This window comes from Budorcas taxicolor, chromosome 4 (genome assembly GCF_023091745.1).
Source record: "Budorcas taxicolor isolate Tak-1 chromosome 4, Takin1.1, whole genome shotgun sequence".
Classification (NCBI taxonomy): Eukaryota; Metazoa; Chordata; class Mammalia; order Artiodactyla; family Bovidae; genus Budorcas; species Budorcas taxicolor.
The window spans coordinates 17,935,253-17,954,680 of record NC_068913.1 but is presented as its reverse complement, the minus strand read 5'-3'; the positions used below and the strand labels follow the sequence as shown (position 1 = coordinate 17,954,680).

The following is a 19,428-nucleotide window of genomic DNA, read 5'->3' as shown; positions in this document are numbered from 1 at the left end:
TCTCCTCTGCTTGCATCAAGCCCTAAATCTGTCGTTCCTTTCTGACCAGAGGGTAGGTTTGGTCCCTACAGATTGAAAAGGAGTCGATACTCAATACTTACAAATAAATGTATTCACAGCTACACGTGCACAAAAAAACATGTATACAGAATCTTGTTTTAATTCAGTTTCCTCCTTAATGGATGAAGAATTCAAAGCCCAGAGGGATAAAATTAAATTGTCCAATGAAACAAAACTGCTATTAAGTGACAGAGGTAAAAAGGAACCAAGATCTCCGGACATTCTACACAGTTCAATCAATCTACTATAATGATCTGTTTTACCTCTGCTGAAAACAGAGATGATCATACTGAACTCTATAGTTTTTTTTTACAATGAAAATATAAAAAAAATGTTCATGTATGCATCTCAAATGTGCATACTATAATAAAATCCAGTGGATTACAAATATCCAAGGCTTAGTCTTATTCAGTTATGTTTCACATCAAAGAAAATGCCTTGCACATTAAAGAGGGTCAAGAAACATTTGTTACTGAATATTGTCCTTTATTCTTCTGAAAACAAAACACAAAATTGTTGTCCTTTTTTTAAAAATCAGAAGATGAAAGGGAATGCAGCATACTGTGAGCTGTCACGTTATTCACACACAGTCACCCTCAGTTCTGCAGGGGACTGGCTCTTCGTTCAGTCATCGGTCACTCAGTCATGTCCAACTCTTTGCTACGGCATGGACTGCAGCGCGCTTCCCTATCCTTCACCTTCTCCTAGAGCTTGCTCAAACTCATGTCCTTTGAGTCTAGGACTCTCATGAATACCAGACTCTGAGAAAGCTCAAGTCTCTTACAGTTGGTCTTCCACCTCCCTGGGGTCCACCTCGTTGGACACAGAGGGCTGGAGAGCCAAACTGTATCTTAACAACTGCAGTTCTGATTTCTTCTTTGACCCAAGAGTGTTAGAGAAGATCTGGAAATTACCAGATTTCCTACCTATCTTTATTACTTAGCTCTCATTTTATTTTATAATAAGCAAAGTCTAGGATAATCTATTTCTACTGTTTGGAATCACCTGAAATTTTATTCGTGACCAAAAATCATAGTCAGTTTTTACAAATATTTCATCAGTCATGGAGAGCATATATCTTCTGTTTTCAGCATACAGTTCTTTTTCTTATATACTGAAATAAAAATACAGAATATAGTAATAAAATAGAACCATGATCTGTCACATATTTAGAGAACTACTCCAAAATTTCTAAACTACTACTGAGATATGAAAATTCTCTTTATCTCTTATAATTTTTATCATTTAAATTTAGTTCTGAGGGCTTCCCTGGTGGTCCAGTGGTTAGCACTCTTGCACTTCCACTGCAGGGCAGGGGTTCAATCCTGGTGGCTGGGGAACTAAGATCCCACAAGCTGCGCTGAGTGGCCAGAAAAAAAACTGTTACAGAAATTTAGTTCTGTATAATTTGGTTACATATTGATCCATGACATTATTATTATGACTTATATGCTTTACCATTACAGTCTGTTCCATTTATTATTTTTTACTTTTAAACTCTATCAAATTTAATTTTATCACCCCTTGATGCTTTCTTTCTATTATACTGCATCTGGTATGCCTATTCGTTCATTTTCCGTTTCTTTTAATCATGCTATTTAGGTTAATACTCTTGTATACTGTATACAATTAGGCTTTTGAAAAAACTTTATAGTAAGCATTCTTCCTGAAAAATATATGTTCGTCCCACTTATATTTATTGTTATAACAAATCTGATTAAATCTGTAACTCTTTCATGGAACTTTTTCTTCCTCTTAGAATGCTTCCTTGCTATTTGTTTTCTATGACTTATTGTTTACTTCTTTTTCTCCTTTTTATCTCGCCCCCTACCATAAGCAATTCAGAAGACATGCAGACTGTTTGTAGTTCAACTAGCAGGAGCTATTTCTATTAATTATTTTTTTTAAATTTGGTTATAAAAGCAATACGTACAAATTTTAGCAACTTTAGGAAGCAGAGAAAGTTAACATCTCTCATAATCTGACTTATAATGATTTATTTAAAAAATTTTAAAGTTATATTACGTTCTCTCCACCAAGAAGAAACAAGGGACAAAGACAGATTATCCCTTGCAAAAGAATCATTTTTAGCAATAAAAAAGGCCTACATAAAGGTCAGCTACAACCAGAAAATGGCAAGCCACTATATATGAAAAACTTGTGTCCCAACTTTAAACCACATGTTAGCCTTCTCAGTTATTCAACTGACTGTCCTGGTATCACAGTGTTTGTAAGTAACAATTATTTCACTTAACAATGGCTCAAAGCAGAAGAGTAGCAATGCTGGCAACCCGCTACGCTGAAGAGATGCTGAGACATACTCCCTTGAAGTGAAAATGCGAAAGTTCTCAGCTTAATAAAGGAAAGGAAAAAATATTAAATGCTCAGGTTACTAATATCTATGGTAAGAACAAATCTTTTATCTGTGAAATTGTGAAGAAGGAAAAAGAAATTTGGTTTCTTCTGCCACTGCACCTCAAACTGCCAAAGAGCCATAGTGCGCGATAAATACTTAGTTAAGATGGAAAAGGCATTATATTTGTATGAGGTATTTTGAGAGAGAGACTTTGCTCACATAACCTTTATTACAATATATTTTAAAAAATGTTTAATCTGGCTTCACTGGGTCTTAGCTGTGGCACGTGGGATGTTTGGTATTTGTTGCGGCATGGCAGGATATTTGGTTGCAGAATGTGGGATCTAGTTTCCTGACCAGGGATCGAACCCAGGCCCCTTGCATTGGCCCAATAGGGAAGTCCCCATAACAGTATATTCTTACAACTTTTATTTTATTGTTGTGGTTGTTAATCTCTTAACTGTGCCTAACTTATAAAATAAGCTTTACCATCAGTATTTACGTACGGGAAAAATACAGGATATACAGGATATAATAGTATCTGCAGGTTTAGGCTCAACTGGAGGTCCTGATACATGTCCCCTGTGGATAAGGGGGGCTACTCCATTTATATAGCCAACATAATAAATTCTTTATTTCATGATTACAGCTGTGATTAGAATAAGTATTTAGTTTTGAACTGGGTGATCACAACATTTCTCAACTAATTATTACAAAATTACCTCAAGTAAATCAAACAAGAGGACACTGTATCCACTAGAAACATACATTACTATACTTAAACAATCTTTAAATGTATAAGCACTTAAATAATAAAATCTAATTAAAATTAGTAAAATTGCTAAAATAAATATTCTGAAGTATGAAAGAAAATCAATTAAATACTTATTATCATTACTTAAGCTAAACAGGCATCAGAAAAATAGTAACTTCATATGTGGTGAAACCAGGTAATAACCACCACTGATTAAAACTTGATGAATGTCTACTATATGAAAAGTACTGTTTGATGTACCAAGGAGAATGACAAAATAAATTCCATATTCTCCTCAAGGAATTTACATTATGGTTGAGGGAGATGTAATATGTAGAATTAAGCTCTAATATAAAGTAGTATATTATGGCACATGCACACCAGTGCTGGACAAGAAGGCACACAAGGCAAAAAGTAGGTGAGAGACAGCTAGAGTGATATGTTCTAACTACATCAAGGGCAACTGTCAAGGAGTAAGACTCTTAACATGCCACTTGTGGTTCTGTTGCTAACATCTCCCACTTACATATTTGAGGGTAAAATGCAGAGTAAGTAAATTCAGCAACAAAATGTGATGGCTGGAAAAAATCACATCTGTTTCCAGTACCATCACATTAGGATCAGAAGATGACCACTCATGCAGCATTCTGTAAAATGATGTCCTCATTAGAATCCATCTACAGGTTATATTAGGTTTCCCTGGTGACTCAGACAGTAAGGAATCTGCCTGCAGTGCGGGAGACCTGGGTTCAATCCCTGGGTTGGGAAGATCCCCTAGTGAAGGGAATGGCAACCCATTTCAGTACTCTTGCCTGGAGAATCCCATGGACAGAAGAGCCTGATGGGTTGCAAAGAGTTGGACAGACTGAGCGACTAACATACCCAACACACACAGGCGGTACTATCCCTCTCCCCTTATCTTCCCTGAGGATGGAGCAGTGTAGGCTTGGGGTTCCTCTGGCATACCTGCTGAGGACTGTACAAAATAATTATTGCTTTCTAACAGCCAATTGGAAATTTAAGGCAATTTGATCATAGTATAATAGGTTTAAAAGCAAGAAGCCATATTAGAAACTCTGAATCCAAATAGCATACAAGGCATTGTTCTAAACAGGGAAAAGACACCTAAAGTCTAACTGCCAGAGAACTGTAATATGATGTTAGATTCATTAGTTAGTTCCCAACTCATTTAAAGGCAATAACTGAAGATTGACTGACTAGTGGCTTTGGAAATCTGATGTATTGAGAAACTAATCTGAAGTAGAAAATTAACAAAGTTAAGTGGAATTTCTACAAATTAAAAAAAAATTATTGTTAGAAATTTTAAGAACTTTAGCTACACTCTAGTAACATGAAACAAGCCACCACACATTTTAAACCAACCTCACCAGGTGATAAAAAGGATGCAATATTTTAGAGTGCCATAAGGTAGCCATACAGAATGTACACTAATACACATAATAAAAAATGCTCACATGCTTTTCTTAAAACTTTAACACACTCCAACGTTTTCATAGGTTCGGTCTGCATAAGTAAATAAAAAGTAAAAATTGTTGATTTTCTGAGTTTAGCTCTCAATAAAGATTATAAGCCAAGCTTTCTATTAACACTGATGTTACAAGCAAAGCACATCTAAACTTAAAGAAAGCATTTCAGTGACCACTTGGTTAAACCTTCTGAAAAAGAGCTACTGTTCTTTCAACTACTGTTTAAGGACTATAACTCCATGAAACTTAGCTATTGTCACACCACCACCAAGAATGAACTGCTTCTTACTTTATTCAAAACCCAACATTACAACTGTAAAGAATCCTCAAGTCATACAATTCAGCAGAATGCTTAAGATAACTAAGTAACAAGTACCAATTTTTCCAGACCTTTCTACACAGAACTCATATTAAATAACTAGTTTTACATATATATATCACATTAACAATGTTAGTCAATAGTATCAAAACACAAGTGTGTAAAACCTTTTTATCCTTTAACAGTTATATTCAAGAAGAAGAAGCCATTAAATCCCATAATGTGTGTGTGTGTATGCACACGCGCGCACACGCACACACACACACCTTAAATCACCTAGTATTGAATAGAAAAATGTAAGGCAATCCTTTTAGCTATGCCCAGTGCAACATCTGGGCATGTCTGAGAAGTAACAGCAGGAGCTTTCTAACATAGCATTTCACCTAGAAATCAGATCTTGGGAGATCCCTAGAACATAAAGGTACAAAGCCCTCAGGCACAGGTGAAACTAAGCAACAGATCTCAAAGATGGGGCCTGAGATGTGGCTTTCTGTCTAAGCATCACCAGGCAGCTTGTTAAAAATGCAGGCTACTGGCCCATAGTCCCAGATAGTTGAATGTAGTAATCAGGTGGACCAGGTATCAACATATTTTTTAAACCAAACCAGACTGACTCAAAAGCATCAGCCTTGGGAACCATGGAGGTCCTGAAGCAGTGCTTCTCAAAGTGTTGGACATTTGTTAAACATGCTCATACCAGGCCTAATTTGTCATCAACAATGTGAGACTCTCTGCTAGTAAGACCAGAAAATTCTGAATCTTTAATAAGCATGTGAATCTAATGCTACTGAAAACTTAGGAACTTATGTCTAAAGGATTGGGACTAGATCCTTCAGAGTTACAGCTGCTCAGAAAAAGAAATCATTTTGTTGACTATAAATCTACTCCATTTACAGGTACTGAAAGTCTGAATATAAATCCAGGAAAGTATCCTGCTGCAAAAATAGTCAACCAATTCTTTGAAATCTGCACCTAGCAGCTCACCTTCTAGAATCTAGTAAACTTAAACTTCTAGTCATCTCCTTCAAAAGGTCACTTTCTAAACTGAGTGCCAGTCATGAAAATAAGAACCTTCGAATCTAAACACAGAGCACTCCAGGCAGAATGCTTAGGAACACTAGAAAGATGAGATAACAGACGAAAAGCAATACAGCTTCTTGGGAAAGATTGCCTCCCACCCAAACAGGGCATTTTGCACAGAAATAAAAGTTAACTACAATAAAATTCACTTCCTAAAAAAATACAAGAAATTCTGAAAAAATAAACTAAGTAGGTTCCTTTATATAAAGTGAAAGTGCCAAAGAAAAATTATTTATATAAACAAAGTCAAATTTATATTTTAATCATTAACCTGAATAAAGAATTTAAGCCTAACTCTTAAAATATTACAGTATTTTATAGCTAGTTTATTTAAAACCTTTATCTTTTAACAGAAAAGCAGTGAGTTTTTATGATGTGTAAATTAGCTTCTTCATATTATAATTTCAGTCCTCATCACTGAAATCAAAATAACAAAATCACGAAGCAGAGCCTGAATATAAGACATTAAGTTGCTTTTTCTTTAACTTCAAAATAATCTGAAATGATACAGTTCCTAGTGATCAAGAATAACCAAAAGTAGATCCAGGTAGGGAATACTCCTTCTGTTGGTTCACTGAGCTTAAGCATGAACTGCTACAGGTCTATTCTGTTAATAGAAATTTGCTTCAGTTATTTTCTATAATGAGAGCTCTTTCCTTGAAAGTTATAGTTTTAAATTTATTAACACTGTCAAAAAGTGTCTCCTTGACCATACTTTAGTCCAGCTCCTCTGAACTCTTCCCAGTTAGGCCCTAATTTGTAGGTTTCTGTGTTTAGCTCTGAATTGTCTGATTTTAGCAAGAATCCTACGATGTCATTTTAACCAGAATCCCCCACCCTCAATATTGATCACCCTTGGTATGTGATCAGGTTCCTCATCTCCACCATCTCCCATGTAGAATCTCGCTGCCCTGGCCTGTCTTCTTCAATAATCCTTTTCAGATCTGTTTAGCCAAGATCGCCCTTATTTGGATGTTTCTTTCCTCTTAGTCATTTTTCATCTATTCACTCCCATCCTTCTTGGCTAGCTATACATCCTCACTTTTTCTACTTTTATTTCGAGTTTGAGCCCAATCTCTCTGTATTTACTTCAGGTTATTCTCTCTGCATTGCAGTGGTGCCTACACCTATCGCAACAGTCTCCCTGAAAATAGTCTGCTTTACTATCCTTTAAAAAGTGTCATGAACAGTTTTTTTCTTAAACATCACTACCAACATTGTGAGTAATTATCCTCCTTACCTCACAGTTACAGACAGCAATTTCCAAAATAAATCCCACCACGCCCCCCAAAAAAAGAGCAATTTAAAGAATTATATAACTAAGAATAAAAAAATGTAGAAAAGAGCAGATTGGTATACCTCTCTAGCCAATCTAATGCATATTAATACTGATCATCTAGCAGAATTATTGTTAGATTCAGCTTTCTAAAATCGGCACTGTCTAGGCACTTCACAAATGGCCTTCATGGGCCTTTCTTGCTTAACATATAAGAAGATGGAAAGTAAGCCAAATACATGGGCCACATAAAATAAAATCATCAAAATCAAATAAACTTCCAATAACAGGAAGGACACCAGATCTGAATGAGCTATCTGAACTAAAACTAAAGGGCAAAAACTAAAGCCCTCTCAGTGTGAGTAGTTTCTGAAACACTAATCAACCAGCCCTGGAATCCTGCCACAGAAGCAATCTAGAAAATATGCTGAAATGGCCATATGGCTGCCCTGCAGAAATCTGGAGAGGAACCAGTCAAGAAGCTGACAAGAGAAACAAACATGCGTCTGACCCAATGAGGCCTGACACCTGTAACCTGAGGTCTGTCAAGAAAAACAAACAGGAAAATGGAGTCCAGCAGCCATTTAGGAATGATTCTATAGGTTACAGCTCACTCAGATTTGTGTCAAATGATGCATAAGCTGAGATAAGACACTTGGAGGAAGGCCTTCAGCCTATTTTCAAATAAAATTCAAGAGAGTGTCTTTTTGTATCAAGGTTATGAAGAAAACTTCACCAAGATGGTCATGAAGGCAGGTGACAAGCACTGGAAGACATACACAACAAATTTCGATGGAGTTCTGACACTTAGAATATATCTACAAAGAATTACGGATATAGCAGCTGAGATTTTAAAGATTTTTAAGTTCACTTTTTTTCTGGTGGCAAAATGGTATTTCTTTAGGGAACCTCAACAAAGTCGTAATTAGCAGAACATTCTATAAACTTTATGAACTTCCAATGAATTCAATTAATAGAGATTCCAAATATCCAAAATCTCACGTGACTAATGGGTTCAAATTTTCAAGAAATAATCACAAAGTATTAGCAACTATAAAATAATATAAGACAATCAAAGATGGAAATTAATATAGTGAGAGGAAAGCAGATATTCCTTCACCAGAAGATGAAATGCTTCATAAAGTTTTGTTTCAAAGCACTTATATTCCAGTTAAAGCAATGGTAGAGCTTAGAAAATTTTTAACCAAATAAGGCAGATCCACTATTATATCCCATTTCAAAAGTAAAAAACAAACTAACAAAAAAGACTACAGCACAATAAAGGCTACTGAATGGGCTGTATCTTTTTACCACAGTATGACATCCAATGTTAACTGATGAAACCCCCTGATTGAAAGTAGGGAAAACTGTGATCTCATAGTTCAAAACATGCTAAAAATCTTCTTTAAATGTGAGAAGCAATGGAAAACCTCAAAATTAGAAACACTCAGAAATGATGTGCTTGCAGGCAAGGAAGATATGAAAAGAGAGGTGAACAAACTCAGGAAAGATTTAGAAATAAAAGAAAAACTTATTTTAGGAATGAAGACTTTAAGTTATAAGAAACAGAGTGAGTTAATGCATTGCCTAAGGTAGAAAATGGAACATAACACAAATTTTAGAATTTAATAAAAGAAAATTTAAATTTTAGAATTAAAAAAAAATTTAAGAGACAGTAGTTGTCGTGTAACATAAGCAAGACTGTCCAACATGTTTAGGAGGAGTCCCTGAAGAAGACCAAGGCAACAAAACAAAACATGCTAAAAACTACAATTTAAGAAAACTCTCCCAGAATGAAAGATAACTTCAAACTACATACTGAAAGACCACACATGGATCTGAGAAAAATGATACAGCCAATACAGTCCATATCAAACACACTTTAATGAAGCTAGTGACTTTCAAGTATAACAAGCCATAGATTTAAAAAAAACTTTCAGTTCTTGCTACATGATATATGTAGAACTCAAAGAATATTGTTCCTATGAGTCTTTCCTGAAGAATCTACCAGAGAATAAGCTTCATACAACCAAGAGCTTGGAAAGGAATTAACATGAAGACTGTTGGAATGTGTGAGCCATTCATGCAGCAATTTTCAAAGGAGAAGACAGCAAAATGCTCAGTATCTCTAAGGCAAGTCTTCTTCCATCAGTACATGAAAGAAATAACCAGAGAAGGATTGTAAATTCATATGGTTATTCTCTCAGCACATCTGAATTTAAGACAAGAATTTCCAGAACATCTGATAACCAAATTTAATTATTGAAAATTTTATAACCATATTTATATTACAATTTTTAATATTCCTCCAATATTTTATTATGTTGATTCAGAAAAATTAATACTAGCCCTAAAGAGGTACACTTTATTCCCAGGTAACCTAGTAAAGAAATGAGCTCCTGCTCAATCTATTGAAGAAACTAACTGAAATGGAGCATCTATAGTCACTCCATTATGAGAATTTTTGCCCATCTCCTTCCTCTAGAGCTGGCAGTTACAGAGTCAAGTTTGAAAATACACCCTACAGAAGCCTGTAGCAAGAATCAGGAATGGATCAAGGAACAGGAATTCCTTTTATGGGGAAAAGTAGAATAATGGGCTGAGGTGCTTGGAGAGAGAAGCATTTGGAAAAAACAAGATGGAAAAGTCTGAAGAGGACCTTCACCTCGCAAGGGGCTAAATCTAGAAGGACCTGCTTTTCGAAGGAACAAAAGCAAGCAGCCTCTTTCCACATCATCCCACTATCTATGGGACAAGTTAATAAAGAACAAAAAGTCCTAAAATAATTTTCAAGGCCAAGAAAGAATTGACTATTAACATTATGGAATCAGGATCTTACCACTATTACAAAAGAACAATCAAGTTATACCATGAAAAACAAGGTATTTAGAAATCTGTATGATGCCTATAGTTCCTCTGATTCTGAAAAAGAATCTGAAAATGATCATCTTTCTCATCTCTTATTTGAATAAAGACTAATGACTAAATATGGCACAAGAAAGCACAACAGTCTCCTAGGCAAGTAAACATCTCTTCTCAAATCTACACTGAAAATTTGTAGAATTCTAAATCAAAATATATTTTAACAACATACAATTTATAAATGAAAGTAAGATTCAAGCATTTAAGTCTTAAGTTCGAAACATTTTGTTTAGGTAATAAAAACTACAGATTAGCTCATAATAGCATGATAATAGCTCATAATAGCATAATAAGAGGGTAAATAGTTAACTCCATGGTTAAATGTAGAAAAGATTAAGGAGAAAGGCTTAGGAAAAGAAAACTGTTTAGTTTCATTAAGATATGACTGCTAGTCAACCTAATTTACTGATGGTAGGCAAATTATAAACAGAAGGCTGTACTGAAATACATCTGGATGCCACTGATTTGCTTCATGAAAAAGAATCTAATTAAATCTACCCTCCTAGTATTTTTCCCTTCAAAAATTGTATTTTTCCCTGTGTCCCCAAATCCAGCAATGGTGAATACATTGTTGACTGGGAAATACAGAACTAACTACACTTCTGTAGATGAAACCCAGAATCAGTAGGCTCTACAGAATGAAGGCTTCAGAAATAAGGAAACACAGATGTTTATTCTAGCATTTACTTTCATAAATATTGACATCAAAGAACCAAATATGTACTATGAAGCAGTAGTTCATCCAAAATTGGATGCTTCATTAAAGCTGGAAATGGCCAAAAGCTGCAGGAAACCTCCTGAAGGAAAAGGTCTCACATAAATGATACCTTTGTAGACACCATGGAGTAAAACAGAACATGGTAAAAACCAGTTCTGTGTTTGCATACACAGAACACCTTCCACCTCAACAATTCTACAAATATTATGCATAGAAGGTTGCCAGGAAACGTTGCCAAGGACTGGGAGCAACTTCAGAAAAAATAAAATAAAACTACTAGTGGCATGACTAAGTGTAGGGGAAAAGTGTCAAAAATATTTTAGAAGAGCATCATATTTTATTCCTCTAGAATATACCCAAAACTGGTAATTATAATCTTAGTCAAAAATAGTCTATTGATATTATTGATTGAACTGTACTTAATTCAAAATGGCACTGCCCGGGAGCAATAAATGGACTGAAGTCACAAAGTTTCAGAGATTGTTACTAGCATCTAAGTTAATTTTTTCCCTTAAATGATAAAAAGAACATTGTTCAAACCAAGTGCCCAAGAAATGACTGACTTATGCTATATCCAAACAGTATCACTGTTTGGATATAGCATAAGTCAGTCATACCTAGAATAGGTAGGGCATTTGTAATAAAAACCTGAACAACACTTTCAGATGTACTAAAAAGATTCATCTCAACAAGGGAAGAAAACAAAACCACATTTTTGCCAATTATACAAAGGAGATGAGTCAACCGGATTTTTGTCTGCCCTTTTCCTCCATTCTTTCCTTCTTCACCTCTGATCAGAATTTTTTAAATATCTCCTGTGTAGTGTTTGAGGCAGGACAAGTACTGAACAATATCTGTTCAAACATTACAAACAAAATCATTTTCATTTTCATGAATACATCAAATCAATCATTTATCCATCTCTCTTCCCCCATATTATATTTTAGCTATTTTACTTTCACTTAAGAATGAAAAAAAAAAAAAAAAGAATGAAATAAGAAAGCAAAACCTAACACAATTCACTAATCTGTTTAGTTTATACTTAAAGGATAAACATATTTGCCAGAGGGTGGGCTCCTTTCCTAAAAGTTAAGGCTGTCTCTTTTTTTCTTTGTTTCTCTAACAACTGGCACAACTTCTCAAGTTTTGTTAAACCTGTGGATTTATTTCAGTTATACATTCTTTCCTTATTCTTAATGTAATAAATTACCCCAAAACTAAGAAATCACCTGGCATATACTATGGAACTCATTACCGAAAGAGACTTTTTGGAAGGGCCTCAACAGAATGGCTCCTATTTTTTTTTTTTAACATTCTGTATGTGAAGCTCATCTAAAATCACTGTGAGTACGGTTCAAGACGGCGACAAAAGGCACTTGAATTCAGATCCTATTATTCTGTTTTCAACATGTACATAAAAGGCTATGATTTCTATGCTTAGGTATTTCACAAGCAGGTCATTAGGTTCATATAATAAAGAACTCTTCCATTCTCTGCATGCCCAAGAAAAATAACATTCATATAAAATAACAAGACCACGAAACTCAGTGCCCTGACAGGCACTCTGCGAGACCATGGACTGACTCCCACAAGGCTATCAATGCTTAAAACATCTCCAAACTTTTTCAAAAATGGTACAAGATCTTCAGTTAATAAAAATAAAATAGCAAATTATATAAAGATAAATCCATTCCACCCAGATCACACAATCTTGGTGTGTGAGCTTCATGTCTCCTGCATACTGGCTGAGGCACTGACGACAGTGAACCAAATGTGCCTACGTGCTGGATCACGGGAGCTAACAGTGACACTCCCAAGGTGAATTTTCAAAGCGGCTCCAGGAGAAGCAGTTGGTAGACCACATTTCTTTAAACTGTGAAGTGCAGCAAAGTTGCTAATGCTGGCAGCTACCATTTTTTTTAAATTTGTGGCTTATCACAATAAAAACTCAATGTATCTTCCTGGCTGACAGATGGCCTTCCATATAATCATTCATGGATTCTGACTTCCTTCATTTCATGGCTCCATCATTCCCCCAGGGCCTTGGTTAGACTCCTCTGCTAAACTCTTTGCATCCAGCTGGCAAATGAGGAAAGAGAAGAATGAGGAGGATCAAACTAGTGCTTTTTTACTGAACACAGATGAAAGTGTTGTTGTATATCACAAAGCTTTATCTAATTGCAAGGAGTAGGAAAAATAGTCTAGATGTGGGCCAAGAGGGAGACAAAACAGAATTTGGTGAATACTTAGAAGTCTCTACAATAGAAAGGCAGTTTGTCTGAATTACCCTCGGAGATAGTTTGAGCCAAATTTTAGAGTGTGTCTCACTGAATTATTATAATCATCACCACAAATAGAATAATCTAATTTTATTTACAGTAATCAACAGATTACCTTACCCTGACAAGGAATCCTTACCCTGACAAGGAAAGAAGTATGGAGCTACTGAAAGATAACAGCATTTTCAATACAAAGTGAGTTCAGTTTACAAAGTACTCGAGGTACACAATTGTGAATGCTAACATGAGTCATTTATGTCAAGGCAAGGATTGTGAACTTTGGAATTTTTTTTTAAAGACAGACTGTGTTTATAACAATGCCAATGGGGAAATTAGAGATGGGAGACTAATGACAGGGGAACCACTAGAGAGGCGGCAGTTCTAGCAAAGCAATAAGCAGTAATGAAGCCATGAGGTGATGGAAAGAAGCTACCAGATTCAGGAAAAAATTCTATGGAGACGGGAGATGGGATAAGACATAGAATGGGATAAATGAAGGAGGAGGAAAGGTTAATAATTATGCTATAAGGAAGTTAAGAACCCAATCCAATGATGCTCTGGGTCTGAAAGTCTTAGCCAATGCTGCTGTGTTTCATACTGCCAGTAAGCAAATACAAGAAACTATTCAGCTGTTTCTGTACCAAATCTCTGAGTTTAAATTGGTGGCTCAGACAGTAAAGAGTCTACCTGCAATGCAGGAAAGCCAGGTTCGATCCCTGTGTCAGGAAGATAAGATCCCCTGGAGAAGGAAATGGCTATCTACTCCAGTGTTCTTGTCTGGAGAATTTCCATGGACAGAGGAGCCTGGTGGGCTACAGTCCATGGGATGGCAAAGAGTCGGACACGATTGGGCAACTAACACACACACAGTGATAATGATACTTCTAATACTATCTTATCACGTGGGAATAATTAAAGCACATTACCTAAATTTGAAATTACACAGAGTAAAATGTACTAATAAATCACTGCTTTTCTGTCAGCACTGAAAAATATACTAGGCCACCTTTTCAAAGCATGTGATATATTCTACTATGTGAAACATAGGTGGAATATACTTTAAGTGAAAACTTTATATATAGATGGTAACAAAATCAGCAAGGAGGTAAAGAGCATGAGCAAAACATCCAAGGACAATTATAATGATATTTTAAAGTATTTGGGTATGTAAACTTGCAGGATGTAAGGGTCATGTCTGTTTTAATTTGCTATATACAGTTACCACCTTAAAGAATACCCATTCCAATCAGTGGAAATGCAATAACTACACCTTTCAATGCTTGTTTCAACTTTGAATTTAAATACCAACATAATCTTCTGCTCAAAAATCACAAAGCCAATTCCAGCAGAGAAAATTATCATACACTTGTTAAGAAAATTAAACTACAGACAACTGAACTGTCATTCCAAATTATGTTAGGTGACTCAGAAAGGGGAATTTATATTTAAACCAATCAATCTGTATCTAAAAACCCATCCAACAAACTTATTTTTACCAAAGAGTCCTGAAGTAAATACTACGAAGAATTCAGCTTTTAAGACATGCCTCTAGAAGGAAATATAATTGTGTTAGAAATAGTAAATTTCTCTATAACCACAAGGAAGATGTTCAGAATTCTCATCTAGTTAGATGTCCACTGCTTTTATCTTACATGGGACAAGTAACATAGAGCTCTAAGTAACTAACACTTAGTGTAAGTCACTACCATTTAGTATATTAAAATTACTTACAGCATTATGAGAAGATGACCGTGAATTTCTACTCTACATGGCAAAAGTGTCAGGAGCCAGTGATTATCCAGCGACTGTTGAGAAAGGAATGTGAACTTTGCAGCATTCTCTCTCTTATATACATACACACACACCACACTAATGGATACTGTGCAGACTTCAGGTATAATTGGATTAGGTGACCAATTAATTTCTTTTTAAAAAAAAAAAGTCTGTACACAAATTTTTGTAACATTTTATAAAAGAGATTTTTATTTGTAATAGCCCCAAACTTAACCTCAATGTACTCCAATAAGTGATGGGTTAAAGAAACTGTGGTACATCCGTGGATCTTGGAATTCTGCTTGGCAATAAAGGCGAACAGACTATCGGTACTCTCAACAACTTTGATACATGTCAGTGGCACTGTGTTGAGTGAAAAAGAGCCACGCTCAAAACGCCACATAGTGTATGATTCCTTTTATTCAACATTCTCAAAATGACAAACTTATACAGACAGGACAGCGGTGGAGAGGGGGAGGGAGTGGCGTGACTGAGAGGGGCAGCACGGGAGGGGGATCTGCATGGCCTCCGACATCTGTGACAGAGCAGCTCTGCGTCTTGATTTCACTGGTGGCTACACAGATCTGCTGCACACGCGCTAAGACCGATACACACGTACAGCATCAGGCACACCGATATAAAAATCCTGGTTTGATGCCATCCTTTAATTTTGTAAGACATACTCATTAAAGGAGAAGTTGATGGAGGATACATGGGACTTCTCTGTACCATCTTTTCAAGTTCCTGTAAATGTCTACTTTTAAATCTCCATTGCGGTAAGGTTGACCTACAGTGTCTTGTTAGCTTCAGGCGCACGGCAAAAAGAATCTGTTATACACGTATCCACTCTTTTTCAGACTCTTCTCCCATAGAGGCCAGTATAGAGTATTGAGTAGTGTCCCCTTTGCTATACAGTAGGCACTTGTTAATTAATAGCGTATATATAGTGAGCAATTAATTTCTTAATCCTTAAGTATATACAGAAACCTTGAAGTCAGACTATAGAAATATACAACTATAAGGATCATAATCCACAGTGTTAATCATATTTCTAGTCTAATTACGCTGACTTATTGCCTTGTCTTCTTGACATTAGTAACAGTAGCAGGTTTGGTGAAAGTTTCTCATGAAGGAAGAAATATTTCCTCCATGAAACTGGTTAGGAAAGGTTTGGTAGGAACTTATAACTCAAATAGTAACTTTTTTTATAAGGACAAAATAATCCAGTTAAAAAAACCCTGGAATATTTGTTGAATTTAAAAGCATACCTTTCCACAGAAAAATGTGAGAAATAGAATCATTAGTGCATATGAATTCTTTCCCTTTTAGGGGTTATCTGAATACAAAATTTCTTATAATTTTAATACTCACACTAGAAAGGGAATGGAAGAGATCTATTCATGTTCATTTATAACTTCTTAGGATATTAATTCTGCTAAATGTCAGTAGAACATTTTATGTAGCAATGAGAAATTACACTATTCAGTAATATATTTTTACAACCTCAGATGAACCTCAATCTTGTGTAATTGACTTCCTAAAAAGTTTGTATAAATAACACTTTGGTAAATTGAATAATTTTACTTGCACATAAATTGGATATTCTCTTAAGCAAATAACCACCCCAAAATCTGCTCCATACTTTAAAATTTTTATATTATAATAAACCAGAAATAAATATGTAATTCACATTCTCCTACTTGGAGCTTAGAATAATCATGGTCTTTATGACAGATCTGAAAACATTTAAATTTTTAATTGAGTATGTCCACAGTTTTTGGCATGATGGTTTTTTAAGTTTCTCCAAGTAGAACAGCTTCAGAAGCTGATTTCATGTTAATTCCACAAGGCTAGGCCAAACTTTAGCAGAATATTTTAATATGTCTAGGCAGCAATACAGCTTAGACCTAGATATATTAGAGAAGCCACAAGATGATGCTCTCCTAAGGTTCATCTAGTAAGGGAAAAACACATATAAGTATTCAGTATTCAAAAAAGAATATCAAAGAGCTCAACCTAATCTTGAAAGAGAAGCATAGGAACATAATAATTCATATGTGAAGTTCAAGGCTCAGAGAAAACAGTGGGTCATATTCTTGGCAGATTTTAAATAACCTGAGTTTGTTAAGAAATATAAATGTGAACACACCAACTGCACCTAGAACACGTATTCTTTAAGGGTTAAACAGCTCTTCAGACATAGTAGAGACTCAAGAAATAGTCATTGTGTGAAAGAGAGAGAAAATCCACTAGTTTTACCCATCAACATACTATGAACAGCTACTGCAATACCTGAAAATAAAAATTTCTTGAATGAACAGTTATCACTGAAATTAAAGCTGTATTCATCCCTGGTGGCTCAGACGGTAAAGCGTCTATCTACAATGCGGGAGACCTGGGTTCAATCCATGGGTCGGGAAGTTCCCTGGAGAAGGAATAGGCAACCCACTCCAGTACTCTTGCCTAGAAAATCCCATGGATGGAGAAGCCTGGTGTCCATGGGGTCGCAAAGAGTCGGACACGACTGAGCAACTTCACTTCACATCCTTTTTGTATTTTAACCAAAAAGAGAAAGAATAAACAAATGCAATCAAACTGCCCAGGTGTTTCTCAATAACAGGTCACTTAGATATGTAAAGAATGACCAGAATTTTAAATAAGGTTTATTTTAAGCTCTCTGATCAAAATATTGCTGCATATTTTAGCTTTTCCCCAAAACATTATTTCTGAGCACAGTCTATCTCCCTAATTTTACAACTCTAATGAAACTGCATTTAGCAGTATTTGCTACTCCCTGCTTAGTAAGTATTAGACACTTAAATGAAACAACCTGACCTTAAACAGGAAAAGGACAGTTGATTCTTTTCAGAGTACCTTCAAAAACCCTTTAGTAGAAAGAAAATGACACTGTCAGAAAACTCAAAACTATCATAAATATAATTTGTTTATAGATTACCAGCTAATATAGAGAAAAATCTCTATTTTACTATGATCTTTTACACCCGTTTATGGAAAGATCATTTCACAGGTTACATGGGCACAGCAAACAGTTTTTAAAGGTAACTAAGCAACTGAGCTCTGTAAGTTTTTTTATTATTTTCTAAGATACAAAGATTACTTCACTAATCCAACTTATAAACTGATGTATTTAACTAGGAAACTACAGAAGAAATGTCATGAGAAACTTTATCACACAGACTCTATAAAACACTTTCAGAATCAGAACAACAATAAAAATGCCATGTCTAATGTTACTTATGAAAGGATCTATATTCCACACTGTCAAAGAGAGCATACAGTAAGCGCAAGGGACACTGAAAACTGTCACAACATCCTGAAAGAAGTTGTTAAAATGCAGATTGAAATATCTTTCTACATCACATCAGCAAACCTAGAAAAAGGAAAAGAGCCCAAGGAGGCATAAACTGAGAAGACAGCACACCTTACTTTGCCATGAGAATGAAATAAAAAAGGTACTATTTTGAATGCTGATGAGCTGTCAAAGAACGGTGGAAGTTAGAATCAGTGTTATGCTTGAATGGAACCTTATGATGCTTTATTACAAATGCAAAGGTTACATTATCAAATATGAAAATACAAAAGGACTCATTCTACCCAGATTTTGAGATTTCACATGAAATCTAAATTCTGTCTTAACAAAGTATATTTTACAGACCAAGGGAAAGGCCTGCTAATGACATAATAAAGTTCTGAAGTGCTATGACATTCTTATATACATATCTGAGGCCTGAATCACTGGGAATACTTGCAGCTATTTTAAGTTCTGTGGACCCTAGAGTTTAGTCCCATTTAGCTTTCTCTTCACCCAACCCCCTGCCAAAACTATTTTTGGCCTTTCTGTGTCTTAACTATATAAGCATTGGGATTACCCATTGTGCATGTTTTCCTGTCCCATAATTAACTGGGTTCCAAAAACCTGAAGTCAGGACTTAGAGAGTTACATGGCCCTGTCGGCCTCTGTGCATGCCACCTGACCCTGAGCAAATTACTTAACCCCTCAAGAGAGAAGAGAGATTATAAAAGTTATCTGTGAAGAGAGATTGTAAAAGTATTAAGAAAGTATTCTACACTGAGTTCTGGTTAAGACTAGTTGCTCATTACATAACTAATTGTACAAAGAATCATCTAGTTTATACAGTGCCATAGCAATGGAAACAGTGTGGTACTGGCATAAAAACAGACACATAAACCAATGGAAGAGAGGGCCCAGATAAATAAATCTACGCATATTTGTTGCTGTTCGGTCATTAAGTTGTGTCCGACTTTACAACCCCATGGACTGCAGCACCCCAGGCTTCCCTGTCCTTCACTATCTCCCAGAGTTTGCTCAAACTCATGTCCATTGGGTCAGTGATGCCATCCAACCATCTCATCCTTTGTCAC

General features: G+C 35.6%; 1 protein-coding gene across 1 annotated transcript in view; it reads right to left on the bottom strand.

Annotated features, from left to right (window-relative positions):
* The window catches only part of GLCCI1 (glucocorticoid induced 1), a 106,180-nt gene that overhangs the window by 77,322 nt on the left and 9,430 nt on the right, over positions 1-19,428 (bottom strand). The gene's annotated exons all lie outside the window — the stretch shown is intronic.